This window comes from Olea europaea, chromosome 14, assembly GCF_002742605.1.
Source record: "Olea europaea var. sylvestris chromosome 14, O_europaea_v1, whole genome shotgun sequence".
In the NCBI taxonomy this organism is placed as follows: domain Eukaryota; kingdom Viridiplantae; phylum Streptophyta; class Magnoliopsida; order Lamiales; family Oleaceae; genus Olea; species Olea europaea.
Window position 1 is genome coordinate 12,294,942 of NC_036250.1, and position 16,839 is coordinate 12,311,780.

General features: G+C 33.9%; 1 protein-coding gene across 3 annotated transcripts in view; it reads left to right on the forward strand.

Moving 5' to 3' along the window:
* Positions 1–3,714, forward strand: part of LOC111409201 (protein NSP-INTERACTING KINASE 1-like) — a 10,477-nt gene extending 6,763 nt beyond the window's left edge. The window contains exon 13 of one of the 3 annotated variants that reach the window (XM_023039197.1): positions 2,851–3,714. The gene's annotated coding sequence lies outside the window, so the exon portion shown is untranslated. The remainder of the gene's footprint in view (positions 1–2,850) is intronic. The other 2 variants (XM_023039192.1, XM_023039194.1) reach the window with 2 other exon arrangements.
* Positions 3,715–16,839: the final 13,125 nt, after the last annotated feature.

Below are 16,839 nucleotides of genomic sequence, written 5' to 3' on the forward strand. Positions count from 1 at the left end.
ATTTAATCACTTCTATCCCAAAGAGACATGGTTTATATTTTCTAAATGCAAAACCTTTACTTGGATTTTCAGCAACAGTTTTAGATGATAAAAATAATCTTGCAAAATTATGGTCTTGTAGACTTGGTCATATTGGGTTGAAAGGGTTAAAGGCTTTACATAATAAATGTGTATTTGGAAAACTAAACATTGGTGACTTGTCTAATTGTGAACGATGTTTGGTAGGAAAACAAGTTAAGTTACCTTTTCCTGCGAATACTCATAAATCAAAGCAAATTCTGGAATATTTACATGCTGATTTGTGGGGTCCTTCTCCCTACATTGTCTGGTTATAAATATTACTTGTTGATTGTTGATGATTTTTCAAGGAAAATTTGGGTTTTTCTATTAAAAACCAAAGATGAAACTTTTACTATTTTCAAAGATTGGAAAACTCAAATTAAAAATTAAACTGACTTGAAAATCAAGACTTTAAGAACAGATAATGGTCTAGAATTTTGCAACTATGAGTTTGATAATTTTTGTAAATAGCATGGTATTTTAAGACATAAAACTGTAACCTACACACCCCAACAAAATGGCATTGCAGAAAGGATGAATAGGACTATATTAAATAAGGTTAGATGCATGCTTTTAAGTTCAGGCCTGCCCAAATTATTTTGGGGTGAGGCTGTAAAAACTGCTGCATATTTGATCAATCGAAGTCCTACAAGTGCTTTAAACTATGTTGTGCCTGAATCTGTGTGGACACAAAAGCCTGTTACTTATTCTTACTTGAAAACATTTGGTTGTGCTGCATTTGCTCAGCAAAACATAGGGAAACATGAACCTAGATCTGTAAAGTGTGTGTTTTTGGGCTATGCTGAAAATGTTAAAGGATATAAGCTGTGGGTTTATGGGAAAAAGGGTTATAGAGTAATAATAAGAAGGGATGTGGTCTTTAATGAATCATGTATGCCATGTTTGGAAGGGAAGAAAGGGAACTTAACTGAAAATGATGTCCAAATTGAGGTGAAGCCTACTAAAATTGATGATATCAGTTCTGCCCCTCTAGAAACTGAATGTACAGAGGCTGACCAGAATGAGAATGAGCCTGATTTGACTGAATCTAATCAAGGTGATGACTTAATTCCACCCCTAGATGAGTACCAGCTCACTAGAGATAGGGATAGAAGGCAAATTAGACCATATGCTAGGTTTAGTAGTGATGACTTTGTGTCTTTGTTCACTTACCAAGAAGAAATTGAATCTGAACCTAGTTTCTATAATGAAGCCTTGAAATCTAAAGATTCTAAGCGGTGGTTGAGTGTTATGGAAGAAGAAATGTCTTCCTTATACAAGAATGAAACTTGGGAATTGGTTGACAAACCAAAAGATAAGAAACTAGTTGATTGCAAGTGGATTTATAAAATAAAGGAAGGGGAAGGTGGCACTAATAATGTTAGATACAAAGCTGGACTACTTGCCAAGGGTTTTACACAAAAGGAGGGTGTGGACTATGATGAGATTTTTTCCCCCATGGTCAAATATACAACTATAAGATGTATTCTTGCTTTAGCTGTGCAATTTAAATGGAAACTTGATCAATTGGATGTAAAAACTGCTTTTCTTTATGGTGAATTGGATGAAATTATCTACATGAATCAGCCTTTAGGATTTATAAAAGGAAATCCTGAAAAAACTGTGTTTGCTAAAAAAAATCTTTATATGGCCTAAAACAAGCTCCAAGACAATGGTATAAAATATTTGATTCATTTGTCTTGAAACTTGGGTTTAGTAGAAGCAATTATAATACATGTCTTTATTATAAAGGAAGTGGTGATAAAGATTCTTTGTATCTTGTGCTTTATGTTGATGATATGCTTCTTGCCAGTGCCAATAAAGCTGAAATTGATGATATCAAACACAAACTAAAATCAGAATTTGATATGAAGGATCTTGGTTCTGCTAAGAAGATACTTGGCATGTATATTAAAAGAGATGAAAAATCTGATTGCTTGATTTTATGTCAAGAAGAATATGTGAATAAGATCCTTAAGAAGTTTAATATGTTTGATTGTAAGTCTGTGACTTTACCCCTTGCTAATCACTTTATTCTAACATCTGATTCATGCCCTAAAACTGAAGATAAACTTGAAAGAATGTCTAAAATACCTTATGCCAATGCTATTGGTTCAGTCATGTACTTAATGATTTGCACCAGATCTGATTTGGCATTTAGTATTAGTGTTTTGAGTAGATTCATGGGGAATCCTGGTGAAACACATTGGGAAGCCTTAAAATGGTTAATGAGATACTTAAAAGGTTCATCCAACCTAGGTTTGATGTTTAAAATGGATAAAGAAGGGGTAATTCTAAAAGGTTATATAGATTCTGATTTTGCTGGAAATAGAAACAATAGGAAATCCACTTCATCTTATTTTTACACTTTGTGTGGCACTGTGATAAGCTGGAAATCTCAGTTGCAGAAAATTGTTTCTTTATCTTCCACCGAAGTTGAATATATTGCAGCCACTGATGCCATCAAAGAAGGCATCTGGCTGCATGGTTTGTTAAATGAACTTGATTTTGTAGATACTAATCCGATTTTGTAGATACTAATCTAATTCTGTTTTCTGATAATCAAAGTGCAATCCATTTGAGTAAAAATCCAATGTTCCACAGTAGAACAAAACACATTGATGTTAAATACCATTTTATAAGGGATATTATTTCAAAAGGATTGCTGAAAATAAATAAGATTTGTACCTTGAACAACCCCTTAGACATGGGAACTAAAGTAATACCTTTAAACAAATTTGAAAATTGTTTGACGATATTATCCATTGATTCTTTATATTGAATGTACAGGTACACCGAGCATATGAAACTATAAATGCTAGTTAAGCTCATGGCTACACTATATGCCTTAAAATTATGGAAGCAAGGTGGAGATTGTTGGGAGTCGAACTGCTGATCACTTTGATTTAAATTGTGTTTCTACAATTTTAACTAAAAGCGTGTTTTGTAAAGTGACACTTTACTAATGGAAGGAGTCAACTGGATTGTGACACATGCTGATCTCTTGGCCGTTGGATCTGATTCTAGATCATTCTATATATTTAACCCTAAATGGTTTGGGTGGCTGTTAGTTTTTCATTTTTACTCCATTCGGCTTCTCGAGTTCGAGGGTTTTTTTGAGTCGCCTCTCTTTCTCTCTCGATGAATCTCTCATTTTGGCTCTATTCTTGAATGATTTTCAAAACTCTTTCTTGAGTTAATCCAGAATATGTTATAGATCTCTAAGCTACTGAACTGCCGTGTTGAGTTTATGGAAACCTGAGTGGTTTCATGTGATGTGCAGTCGGGTTTGATGAAATCTTGGTGATTTCTTGTGTTTCATGTGTGGAATAGCTTACATATTGTATAATGACTTGTGAAGTCATGTGATTCTTGGATGGCAGTACCTGCGACTTAAGTGTCTGAGTGATCTGTTCGTGGTTTCTTCATGAACTGTGGTCTGCCTTGGTGAATCTTTATGAGATAAGTCTTTGTGACTTGTATATTGTAATATTCTGGAAACATTGTATACTTACTGCCTGATTTTGGGGGCCTTATAGTGCAACCGAGCTGAATCCATTGATAGTGGGTGCTCAACAGGGGATTAGGCACTTGTGCTGAACCTCTGGGGCTTCGGCCAAAAAAATCACCGTGTTCATTATTTTTGCACTTTTATTTTCTGCATTTCTTGGTTCGGTTTCTATGAAAGTTGGTTAATCTTGAGTGTCTCGACATTTCATATGTTCAACGAAAGGTAAAATTAAATGATTTATTTAATTGTCCTCTTATTTAAAGCCACATTAGTACCTCATTGACTAGTGTTTAACACAAGTAGTGTTAAATAACATTACTTATCGTGACGGTGTGATGAGAGGTCAGGTTGTTGCGAAGAAGCGAGTTGAATGAGTTGACATTGAAGACTAGACTTCAAGGATGGTAAGACAAAAGATTTCTCACCTACTAAATCGATCAAGTCTCAATATTACACTATCAGTCGAGTTACATTATTTCATGGGTGATTATTACTTCATCACATTTTTTATTTGTTGCATTGTATTCTAATTGACTAAACCTCAATATTTTATCATTGTAACAATTATATAACCAACATTTTTCATCACATTCTTGTCTTCAACATTTTATTAATTAGCACGGATTTCCTTAAAAAGGTCCATGAGAGAACATAAAACAATTTATATGCCTTTCATATTTTAAAAGAACCAAGTATGCAAAAAAATAAATAAATATTTTATCTCATTTTAAAGCATACGAATAGAATATTTTGACATAATCATCATAAAGGACGAGTTGTACCAATCAATGGAAGGTTGAACGAATTTCATGAAAAAAGTTAGGTATATAAGTTGATGCGAACATTATCCTTTATTTTTATGTTTTGTTATAGGGCTTGTAATATTGGTTAGCCCAAACCCATTTACTTTCTATGTTGGTTTCTCTATTTATATGGTTTATATTGAACGTGGAAAAACAATTGATGAATGATTGAAATGAAATAGGGTTTGGCTTGCAGTAAAAAGCTTTCCCCCTGGTTTTTCCTCAGATTTCCTACCCCTTTCTTTCTTTTCTTCTTCTTCTTTCCATTCTTTTTGTAATTCTAACCATATTCATCTTCCATTCTTATTCTGTTTCTGTACTGCTCCTTTGTGTCTATTTTCTTGCTATAAATCTAATTATCTGCTGGAAACTCAATCTTTGCAGCATCAAATTTGGCATTATAGCTAAACATGAGAATTACTTTATCAACAACCCTTAGCCCACAATCTTTTGTCCCGACTACACAACAATCTTCCGTATCAATCCTAGCCACCAAATAACCGACATGGTTATTCTCCAAAATCCATCTTCTCCGTATTTATCAATCCCAACCACCAAATTACCGACATGGTTATTTACCAAAATCCAGTGCTACCAAAATCGCTTATACACTAACCGCCCAATCGATCTATAACTCACTATACCTGATCTCCTCCAGCAGAAATATCCAACTTCTATTGCCTCCAACTGTAAAAAATTCCAACCACCGCTATAGCCAAGTATCCATTTTCCAATTCGCAATAATAACCAAACCATCGATCTTTCCAAAACAGCCCACTATTGACAACAGACACAAAAACCTAACGCAGTAAACCACAGACTTGTGCTTCAACAAGTCCACCAAGTTCACCTACTCGAACGCTGCCCAGAAAATTTCAACTAAACCACAGAAGCATAGATACTTCCATATGCCGTCGTCGCTTCCTCCAAAACTACATAAGCAACCAAAGAAGGAAATTTTGTGGAGAGAGCTTAACTTTTGTTTTTAACTCCACAATATTCCTATCGCTATGGGCCACGTCTCCCATTGAATCAGATGGAAACTCTTATCCTTCGCCACAGTTCTCACTATCGTAGAAAGTTACCAATTGGATTTGGAGAAAAAAAACATATTTTAGGTGTATTATTTACACAAATTCAAAAATTAGATAGATAATTTAAACATTCAAAATTCAGATATATATAGTCACACAAGTACGTAAATAAAGATCACAATTAATTTATTGGTCACATATTACCGAACTAAATAGTCACATATTATTTCGAGGTCATAAATCAAAAATTTTATAGATCGCAGTTTATTTCACTGGTCACAAATCAAAAAAATTATAGGTCATAGTTCATTAATCAGTTATAGATTTTTAATTTTTTTGGTCACAAGTTATCAAATTTTAAGGTTTCGTTTAATATTTGGTCACAAATAACCAAATAAGTGGTCACGTACACCAAATATTGGGTCACATACCACCACCACCAATAGCCACTTGCGACTACCCTCACCTGTTCAGCACTACAACACCACTACCACACACCAACGCCATTACCATCACTAGCCGCCACCACCACTATATATAAAAAAAGAACACCACTACCAGCATCGTTCTCACCACACCACCAACAAAAACCATCGCTAGCGCCTGCATACCACCACTACCAACAAACACCCATATCCCATGTCATCCCATCAACAACCAGTGCTGCCACTTGCACAACCACTGTCACCCAAAAATCAACAACAAATCAGATCCCGCTACCAAGACCACCACTATAGCCACCTTCAAGATCTAAAAATACAATCAACAAAACCCCAAAAATCATAGATCAAAAAAGAGAAAGAGATAACACCCCAAACCTATCCCCACGTCGGCACCATTCGCCGTTCAAACTTGCAAGCGCCACATACTTTTTTCGTCGTTTGTACCAGTCGTCCTTCAAATCAGCAGCGTCGACCAATAGCAGCGTTTCCATTCGCATCAATCACCGTTCGCATCGTTCATAGCAGCGTCACCATTTAAATCAGCAACGTCGGCCGTTAGAACTAGTCCCCAATGTTAGCAGCGTCGACCGGCTACTACTACCATGTCGTCACCATTCTCATACACTTGACTGGAGTTGAGAGGAGATATGAAGAGGGAGACGGTAGGGAGAGAGAGAGAGAGAGAGAGAGAGAGAGAGAGAGAGAGAGAGAATAATTTAATCATAGTTATAAAATTCAGCCCAATCGGCCCAACATTTTCATAGAAATGCAATTGACTCGATCAAAATTAAGTTGACCTTGTTAACTGGGCAATTTTTATATTAAATTGGCTGGTTGACTGGTTTGACCAAGATTTAAAAATTTGTTCATAAAATTTTTGCTCTTAAGAGATTTGAACCTTGGAACTCTAGGTAAAGTGAGTACAATGTAAACACTAGAGATTAATTGTTTATTGTTATATATTTTCAATAAATATGTATAAGTAAATCATTTATAATTTGTTAGAAATATTTTTTTAAAAATTAGAGTAATTATTTTAATTAAAATGAGTTGAATATTTAACAAAATAATATATAAGTATATAAATAATTAATGACAGATAATTTTAAATTTTTTATTTTATCTAAAAGAAAAACTTTATACTTAAATTTTTTTTTTTTTATAATTATTAAGCATTGACCTACTGATCTTTCCACTAATCCACCGATTTGACCAGTAATCCAAGACTTGGTGCCTTGATCGGGTCGATGGTTAGGTTGGGTTTAATAACTATGAGTTTAATTGTAGGTCCATTTTATTTATTAAACCAAAAACGTAAGTTAAGTGCCCAAATATTTTGGACCTCTTATTTAGTCCCATTTTGTTGTTTTGTTGTTGCTTTTTAAAGGATAACAAGGCCCAACTCAAAAAAAAAAAAAAGAAAAATTTTTTTTAGATTTTTGGGTTTAAATCATGAAAACCAAACATTAGTTGCCATTTTTTAACAAATGGAAGAAATCTTATTCAATCTTTGTTGCCTTTTAATGAGCTCCTATTGTTACTTGAAAATACTGAGTATTTTCTTTCATAGGTGGACCAATTGCTTGTTGTTTCCATGCTCACGTCTATTAATACACTTAGCACGACATTGGTATCAAATAAGTTATTAAGACATCCTGATTCCATTATACAAATAACAGTTGTTTCTTGTCTTAGCAAAATATTTTGCATTACAGCACCCGATCCTTTTTCTGTGATGAATTAATGCAAGATATATTTCCGTGAATATATCATCATTTGCATCTCTCATGGGCACATCCATCAATTGTTATGCTATGGTAATTAGGATACTAGATACTATGGCTAAGGCGAAGTACTTTCCTATCATGTTGGAAATAGATTGCGAGTAAATGATAGTTGACATGTTCCGACACTTTCTTTGGGCTTTAAAAGGAACTCTTTTAGAGAATGACTTCACGTCCATAGAGACTATTATGGCCCTTAAATTGGAAGAAATTGACAATATCCCGCTAGACCTAATTATCCTTCTTTTGAATTGTGATCAAAATAAACATAAGGAGGCTTCTCCTACTATATTTAGTATAGTAGAAAGACTTTTTGAGAAGTGCGCTGACACGATCAAACCTTTCTTGTCACAATCTATAAAATTTTTAGGGATTTGTTTAGATGAATATAGTGCAGCTTTTTCCTCCATTTTCATGGAAGTTGAGAGTCATAAACTGTGTATTTTGTCCCCTATCGTGACCACATTTGCGGGCTAATACACTTAACATTGACATAGTTGAGAAAGTATCTAAAGCAATGTCATCGAAATCAAACATTTCAGTTCTAGATCTTATGACTGCTATGTTGCACGACTTTCATTACACGAGATTCCACGGGTTACTACATTATTCTCTGAGGCCATTACTCAATTGCACACTCTTCCTACTGACATTAGGAGGTTACCCACTAATTATTGACATGATGTGTCCGTTTATCATTCTGTTGATAATGTTCTTAAATTTCATGACAAGTTAAAAGGTCAAATCATTTCTAATCATCAATTTTTGTACTTTCAACTTGCAATATAAGTTAGGGTATTCTTATTATAACCACTATACTTCATTCCATGTCTCCTTTATCCGATTTCCAAAAAATGTGAAGAAAATGCTTGTTGATCACTCATATAAAGAGTTCCTATTTGACTGGCCATCTCATTTAAATAAAAGTTATATTTTCAATGTAGAAGAATTGTTTTCTAGTTATGCACAATCACATGAAGATTTTGGAGATGAGTTGCATGAGTGTTTACTATTTGAATTTCAATATTTGATTCTTTAAGAAGATCGTTTCCCGTGGTATGAGTTCAAACACTTAGCATTGAATGGAGACATGATATGGAACCTTTTTAGTATCAGGTCGATTACAACCTTTTGTGTTTTGTCCACTCAACAAAGTTGCGCTTTTCTCCTACTCGGGAGAGTTGCATCATCCTTTATTTTCATGTTTTTTTATTGGGCTTGTAATATTGGGGTAGCCCAAGCCCATTTCTAGGTTTGTTGATTTCTCTATGTATATGGCTTGTTTTGAACATGGAAAAACAATTGATGAATGAAATGAAATAGTTTGGCTTGAAGTAAAAAGCTTTCCTCCCCATTCTCCTTCTCTCCCCCTGGTTTCTCCACGGGTTTCCTTCCCCCTGGTTTCTTCTCGGGTTTCCTTCCTCTTTCTTGCTTTCTTCTTCTTCTTCCCCTTCTTTCTGTAATTCTAACCCTCCTCTTCTTTCCTTCTTATTCTGGTTCTGTACTGCTCCTTTGAGTCTATTCTCTTGCTATAAATCTTATTATATGCTGGAAACTAAATCTCTGCTGCATCATAAGTTCTGCATTGAACAAAGGTTAAGAACCATAAGTACAGTTAAATTGAGGTGCAACAAATAATTTTTTTTTTTTTTTTTTTTTTTTAAGTCATAAACTTTTAGTCAATCTAATCATCCCAAATTTCTCGCGTCAAGGATAACAAAAACAATCAACGCGCCCTCTATCAATGAGACTCTTAATAGCAAGAGAAGAAAATTTTAATATAGCAAATGATCACTAACAAAATTTTTATCGATGATTGCCGACAATATGACAATTGGTGTCTTTTTGACATTAACTTCTGAACATGATTCAAATGGAATTACCAACAGCTATAGGGTTGGTGATTGCCATCACGTTTTCGTCAACGATTATCAACTGTACCATCTATGATACTTTAGTCACTTACGGGAAGACTTCGCTAAATGTTAATGGTATAACTATTGTTGACTTTATTTGAAATTAATATAACTCGATTATTCAACGAGAAATATCGATAATGATTATTTTGGTGATCACTGATGCACCTTCATTAGAGATTGTTGTCATAATGTCAATAATGACGTTGAAAATTACCGATGGTACATTAGTCATAGACAAGAATTCGTCAGTGTCACTCAACAAATTTTATTATTTTCATAGGATGGTGACTATTATTTCTATAAGATATATACGATATATAGTGACATGAAAGTTATAATATCTTATTTTTTCCTTATAATATTGACTTATAAGTGTTTTTTTTTTCATGGAAAAATTTCCATTATATTGAATTTTATATTTTTGTTATTAACTAAATTTAGAGATTATCTTCAAAACATGACCAGATGAAGTGAGCTTTTCACACAGAGGCTATCCAAACGGCGGGCCAAATTGTGAGAAATGCCTACATCTTCATCTTTATTCTGGTTTATCCCAATGCCAGATTAGATTAGACATCCTTAAGATATATGTCCTTGAACTCTCCATCTAGATAAAATATTCTAAGATTTGGACAATCCCAGATGGAAAATTCTGAAAGCACCATTAATTTCTCAAGAAGTGGGCAGCCACAAATCAAATTTTCAAGCACAATAACATTTGTGACAAAACTTTTGAGCTACAAGTTGACGAGATTTTGAAGCTCTTGTTCTGTATCAACTTACAATCCCTATCATTCACGTTTGTTTGGTTTCGACACAAGAACAAACCAGGACACAATTTGTAATTTGTATAAGAATAATGATTTAGAACTTTCCTTCACATTAATTCTACTCAAAAAGAGGATCCAATTATCCAAATCAACAGCGTCATAATCTATTCCATCGAAAGCAAGAACCTATTGATCCACTGACAATGAGATAATAGAGTATGATATACAACTTTTCCAGACTCATACGACTCCCTATGGCAATCTTCGTCAAATACCATGTTTGAAATATCTTTCCATCCATGTATCTACATTTTAGACTAAACCCTTGTCCTTACGGCGTCTCAAATAGGAAGAGGCAACACAGTATGTTGTTCAATGTATCCGAAGGCAGATTACTAAATCTGTCTGTATTATTTCGCTCTGAACGGTTATCCATTTTGTCTCCAACTTAAGGTTATTCGTTGTTTCATTAAGTACCAAAGACAAAGTATTGTTGCTAATTAGCACAAAAGAAATAAGTAAGTTATACAATAGGAATAGAATAATGTTCCTTGAACAGGGGCATTTGATAGGGATTGGTGACACTTTTCTAGGTGCCTTTTTTTGTTAACCGTCCAATGAAAAAATGACATGTGTCCCTATTTAAAAACTATGTCATTGAACTTGTTCATGTAAGAATAAGCTCAAGTACATAATTAATAGACAGAACAAATACCGAGTTAAAACCTTTTCCCTTCTAGTAAATACATCAAACTGACGAACCGATTAGGTGTTCTAAAGCTTATTAATTAAAAAGGACTACTCTATATACTTAGTTTTCATTCTGCATATACAATTTTTCGTTATAAATATACTTGTACCTTTAGTTTTAGCTGAAAAAAGAAACATATCAGTTAAATAAAGAAAAAAAAAATCATGAAATAGTAGCAGCCTAATTCAATTTGTAATAGGCTTAACAAGATTTTCTTTTGTTTCTGTGGTTCGTTTCTCCACCATACATGGAGACAATCCAATGTCATACCAATATCAAGCCTGTTGACCTCTCAAGTCTATTCTTCAAAAGATACAATGGAACCGAAACTGGTCAATTCTAGTTCATTTCGGATCTAACCTAACATAAAGAAACAACCAATTTTATATGTAAAATTCCAAATTCTAAACGGTTCCATCTAATTTTATAAATCGATCAATTCTGACTGCATGTCCAAGAGGAAGATGATATGTTGGAAAGTCTGATTTTAAGACGCAAAATGATGAAGTCCTGACTATTCAAAAGAAAGAAGAAAAAGTTTGTGTCTCTTGGAATAGTTACTTCCCTGGCTCTCTGTCATAACTCTAATGTGAAACCTCGCCTTAAATGAGAAATTGAAGAAAGAGTAAAGACAATAAATCCACAACTTCACCTTCCATTGTATTTGTGTTTCTATGTTATCTATAACGTAGTATTTATGATTTTAGATAGTTTATGAATTATTAAAATAATATTAAAAATTAAAAAAAAAATAACTTTAAGCTTTTTAAAATACTAAGAAATAATATAGAGTAGTGTTTTGATTCGCACATACTCTCCTCTTATCTTCTCTACATTTTTTTGTTTCGATTCGCACACTCTCTCTTATCTTCTCTACGTTTTTTTTTTCTATTTGATAATAAGATAATATATTTCCTCATTCTTTGCAAAATATATCAAAATATATAAGAAGTTTATTTCTTCATTTCACACAATATAAATACATTTTTCTTTAAAGGAACTGGCATTAAAACAATTTAGACTTAATTAACTGGTTCCGGTTCATATGTCAGACAGTCTATTGGTGTAATCCTTCCTGGATCATGGTTTGTTTGCCCAGTTTCTCGAGCCAAACCAATAAGTTAGGGATGGCTTAACAACATGTTTAGTTGAACTATGAGTTAAAATGTTTATTATCTACGTATTGTACTCCTAGTTTAAATGAGAGTAATTACCACAAAATGTCCATATCTTTAATATTATTGTGCAAAATGTTCATATATTTCATTTTTAGCATTTTAATTATTTTTACCTTTGATTGTCAAAAATGTCCTTCCATCCACTTTCCATCAGTATCTTCGTTAACTGAACACAAAAAACCAATTTTCTTTTCAATAAGGGTAATATAGTCTTACAAAATTTTCTCCTTGGTTAAGGGTGGATTAACAACATGGTCAATTGAAGTACGAGTTAAAATGTTTATTATCTATTTTAATTAGTACAAAACATTCATACCTTCAATATTATTGTGCAAAACGTCTATACTTTTCATTTTTAGCATTTTAATTAGTTTTACCTTTGATTGTGAAAAATGTCATTCCATCCACTTGCCATCAGCATTTCCGTTAACTAAACACACAAAACCAATTTTCTTTTCAAAAAGGAAGGGTAATATATCTTACAAAATTTTCCTTTTCTCTTCTCTCATGAGCACATGTTTCCATTGCAGTTTTCCCTTCAAAAAATTTCAATTAATTCCATTTCTTTGTGCATTCTTCCCCTTCTCCTCTCATCTCCTCTCCTCGCTGCATAGTTGAAGCACGCAATGAAGGGTATTAAAGCGAGCAAGGGTAAACAAAAATTAGGTTTGGTATTTTTATTTTTCATATCATATTTTGGAGTTTTGAGAAATATGACAGTTTGTGATGAGTTTTCATGGTGATTATTATTCTTTTTGCAGGTGCATATCCTCCATTTTTGAGTGAACCCGACAATGACTCACCCATTTATGGTGTAATGTGCATTCCTTAAATTTCTGTGTGATGGGCTGTGATGCCTAATGACCTTTCTGGGCTGTGATAACAAAATGGGCTGAAGGCCAAAACCTGTTGTATTAAAACAAAGGCTCTTGTCCAATAACGTGACTTGATCCACCCGGCCCAAAAGGTAGAAAGCGTGTTTTCTGGCAAGGCATTTTAAATGCATTCCAAAACACGTTCTTTTCATTATTCTTGGGAGCCCTCGACCGTTGGATGAAATCCTGATCAATGGTTACTTATCTGTAGGTATATAAATATGCCTCTTGGTTGCCCTAATTGAGTTGAATCGTAACTTTCTTTCTCTTGAGCAGCTTGTGAGACTTCGGGACTCTTCCAAACCCTTATTCTTCTTCGTAAACTTCCAATATTTGATTGGAACTGATTTTTGAGTGATTCTTCTCTGCTTTACTGAAATACTAAGTGTATTGAAAGGGTTGGTATGTGATTTTACCCTTGTGGCTTCCTTTAATTTGATAGAGGAAAAGCCTTAGGGTTTGGACGGATCGTATGGGTCATACAGACGGGTACAAACCTAATTTTCTCTTGAGTCTGAGCCCAAAATATGAAAGATCTTCAACTTTGATGCCTGTGGTCAGAGTTTCGTTGATCAGTTGGAAGCGGATTTGTTTTCTGTAATTTTTGTACTAACACTTGGTTGTTTTGTATATTTGGGTTCATTGCTTTATGTAATAGTGGTATCAGAGCCTTCGACTGGCTCTTGTGGGTGAATTGAACCACGTTCTTGCAATATTCGGTAGATCTGGTAAATTCTTGGAGTTTTTTGTGATAAATCTGGCTTTTCTTAGTGAAAATTGCCTACGGTGATTGGATGTGTTCGATCTTGGGTATTGTGGACTCGTACCTTGATGAAATTCGTGTGTGGTCATGTGAAACGACCACCATTATGGTTTAATTCTTCGAACCTTACTTTTACTGGTTGATTTCTTCTTATCTGCTTTACTGAATAATTGTTGCATTTGGACCAGTGTGATTTGAGTTAAGCTGCCTATACTTGTTCTGTTGGAGTAGTACAGTTTACTTATATATTGTTTTCTGATTCTTGCTGCGTAAAGACAATAAATCCACAACTTCACCTTCCATTGTATTTGTGTTTCTATGTTATCTATAACGTAGTATTTATGATTTTAGATAGTTTATGAATTATTAAAATAATATTAAAAATTAAAAAAAAAATAACTTTAAGCTTTTTAAAATACTAAGAAATAATATAGAGTAGTGTTTTGATTCGCACATACTCTCCTCTTATCTTCTCTACATTTTTTTGTTTCGATTCGCACACTCTCTCTTATCTTCTCTACGTTTTTTTTTTCTATTTGATAATAAGATAATATATTTCCTCATTCTTTGCAAAATATATCAAAATATATAAGAAGTTTATTTCTTCATTTCACACAATATAAATACATTTTTCTTTAAAGGAACTGGCATTAAAACAATTTAGACTTAATTAACTGGTTCCGGTTCATATGTCAGACAGTCTATTGGTGTAATCCTTCCTGGATCATGGTTTGTTTGCCCAGTTTCTCGAGCCAAACCAATAAGTTAGGGATGGCTTAACAACATGTTTAGTTGAACTATGAGTTAAAATGTTTATTATCTACGTATTGTACTCCTAGTTTAAATGAGAGTAATTACCACAAAATGTCCATATCTTTAATATTATTGTGCAAAATGTTCATATATTTCATTTTTAGCATTTTAATTATTTTTACCTTTGATTGTCAAAAATGTCCTTCCATCCACTTTCCATCAGTATCTTCGTTAACTGAACACAAAAAACCAATTTTCTTTTCAATAAGGGTAATATAGTCTTACAAAATTTTCTCCTTGGTTAAGGGTGGATTAACAACATGGTCAATTGAAGTACGAGTTAAAATGTTTATTATCTATTTTAATTAGTACAAAACATTCATACCTTCAATATTATTGTGCAAAACGTCTATACTTTTCATTTTTAGCATTTTAATTAGTTTTACCTTTGATTGTGAAAAATGTCATTCCATCCACTTGCCATCAGCATTTCCGTTAACTAAACACACAAAACCAATTTTCTTTTCAAAAAGGAAGGGTAATATATCTTACAAAATTTTCCTTTTCTCTTCTCTCATGAGCACATGTTTCCATTGCAGTTTTCCCTTCAAAAAATTTCAATTAATTCCATTTCTTTGTGCATTCTTCCCCTTCTCCTCTCATCTCCTCTCCTCGCTGCATAGTTGAAGCACGCAATGAAGGGTATTAAAGCGAGCAAGGGTAAACAAAAATTAGGTTTGGTATTTTTATTTTTCATATCATATTTTGGAGTTTTGAGAAATATGACAGTTTGTGATGAGTTTTCATGGTGATTATTATTCTTTTTGCAGGTGCATATCCTCCATTTTTGAGTGAACCCGACAATGACTCACTTGTGCATTCTTCCCCTTCTCCTCTCATCTCCTCTCCTCGCTGCATAGTTGAAGCACGCAATGAAGGGTATTAAAGCGAGCAAGGGTAAACAAAAATTAGGTTTGGTATTTTTATTTTTCATATCATATTTTGGAGTTTTGAGAAATATGACAGTTTGTGATGAGTTTTCATGGTGATTATTATTCTTTTTGCAGGTGCATATCCTCCATTTTTGAGTGAACCCGACAATGACTCACCCATTTATGGTGTAATGTGCATTCCTTAAATTTCTGTGTGATGGGCTGTGATGCCTAATGACCTTTCTGGGCTGTGATGACAAAATGGGCTGAAGGCCAAAACCTGTTGTATTAAAACAAAGGCTCTTGTCCAATAACGTGACTTGATCCACCCGGCCCAAAAGGTAGAAAGCGTGTTTTCTGGCAAGGCATTTTAAATGCATTCCAAAACACGTTCTTTTCATTATTCTTGGGAGCCCTCGACCGTTGGATGAAATCCTGATCAATGGTTACTTATCTGTAGGTATATAAATATGCCTCTTGGTTGCCCTAATTGAGTTGAATCGTAACTTTCTTTCTCTTGAGCAGCTTGTGAGACTTCGGGACTCTTCCAAACCCTTATTCTTCTTCGTAAACTTCCAATATTTGATTGGAACTGATTTTTGAGTGATTCTTCTCTGCTTTACTGAAATACTAAGTGTATTGAAAGGGTTGGTATGTGATTTTACCCTTGTGGCTTCCTTTAATTTGATAGAGGAAAAGCCTTAGGGTTTGGACGGATCGTATGGGTCATACAGACGGGTACAAACCTAATTTTCTCTTGAGTCTGAGCCCAAAATATGAAAGATCTTCAACTTTGATGCCTGTGGTCAGAGTTTCGTTGATCAGTTGGAAGCGGATTTGTTTTCTGTAATTTTTGTACTAACACTTGGTTGTTTTGTATATTTGGGTTCATTGCTTTATGTAATAGTGGTATCAGAGCCTTCGACTGGCTCTTGTGGGTGAATTGAACCACGTTCTTGCAATATTCGGTAGATCTGGTAAATTCTTGGAGTTTTTTGTGATAAATCTGGCTTTTCTTAGTGAAAATTGCCTACGGTGATTGGATGTGTTCGATCTTGGGTATTGTGGACTCGTACCTTGATGAAATTCGTGTGTGGTCATGTGAAACGACCACCATTATGGTTTAATTCTTCGAACCTTACTTTTACTGGTTGATTTCTTCTTATCTGCTTTACTGAATAATTGTTGCATTTGGACCAGTGTGATTTGAGTTAAGCTGCCTATACTTGTTCTGTTGGAGTAGTACAGTTTACTTATATATTG